Source organism: Palaemon carinicauda, chromosome 1 (genome assembly GCF_036898095.1).
Source record: "Palaemon carinicauda isolate YSFRI2023 chromosome 1, ASM3689809v2, whole genome shotgun sequence".
NCBI classification, from domain to species: domain Eukaryota; kingdom Metazoa; phylum Arthropoda; class Malacostraca; order Decapoda; family Palaemonidae; genus Palaemon; species Palaemon carinicauda.
In genome coordinates, this window is record NC_090725.1 from 285,838,374 (window position 1) to 285,838,774 (window position 401).

A 401-nucleotide genomic window follows, 5' to 3' on the forward strand; every position below is an offset into this window, starting at 1 on the left:
CACCCAAAAATAGATTTTTCGCTTCGCTCAAAATCCGTTTTCTGGGCTCAATCCCTGTGCCGCCCAGTGAAATGCTCCTTATGCACCATTTCAAAGGAATATAACTGCTAATATTACCAGAGAAAAAATGTAAAGGAATGCTAGGTTGAACTAGCTCGCTCACCTAATGGTGTCGGTATAGACTGGGGCGAAATACCAGAGGTCTCGTACCATTTAGATTTCTCCTCTTCGAAATCCCCCAATAGTGAGGTGCCGTTCAACCTCCCCTGCCTCGCAGACCAGTACTACTAACTCAACCCACGCTTGCCCACCACTCCTTTCAAGCACCTGTTTGATATAAGTCCAAGTGTTTTATTTCGTGTGTTTCATTGGATTTATCATCAACTTTCTCTCGATGGCCG